Source organism: Papaver somniferum, chromosome 7 (genome assembly GCF_003573695.1).
Source record: "Papaver somniferum cultivar HN1 chromosome 7, ASM357369v1, whole genome shotgun sequence".
In the NCBI taxonomy this organism is placed as follows: Eukaryota; Viridiplantae; Streptophyta; class Magnoliopsida; order Ranunculales; family Papaveraceae; genus Papaver; species Papaver somniferum.
The window spans coordinates 139,446,036-139,446,629 of record NC_039364.1 but is presented as its reverse complement, the minus strand read 5'-3'; positions in this window follow the sequence as shown (position 1 = coordinate 139,446,629).

The window sequence follows — 594 nt, the reverse complement described above, 5'->3', positions numbered from 1 at the left end:
TCCCCTCTTCAGAGTGTAAGCCTAAACTCAAAGTAGAAATTTCTGAAAGTGTAATTGTGTTTATTTTGTGGGCTTGTAATTATTTTCTGTTTCTGAATTATGAGCTGTACCCAAACTAAAGTTTTCAAAACAGTTTCAAAGCCCAAGTGGGCCTAATCCTTTGGCTATTCTGTTAGCCCTAAACCCAACTCAAACTGAATCTGGGCTTGTTACTGAACTGTGGGCTTGAACCCAACCCAAAATTTTGAAAATAAATTTCAAGCCCAAGTGTGCCTCGTACTTTGAATTTCTGAGAGTCCAACAGTTAAATACCCAACTGGGCTCCTGAACCCTGTTTGTGGGCTTATTTGAACTTTCTGTGAGCTTGTTTAAACTGTCTGTGGGCTTGTAATTGTAACTTTGAAAACCAAAATCCGGGCCTAGTATTTAACTGAACTCTGGGCCTCAACAAACTGAAAACCCAACTGGGCCTAGTTCACTGAATTGTGGGCTTCGTACTTTGGGCTCTTTTTGATTCAAAAACATCCATTTGCCTCACCCATTTAAACCAAATCCTGGTCTTTGTCTTCAAAGTTTAAAAACCAAATTAAGTGG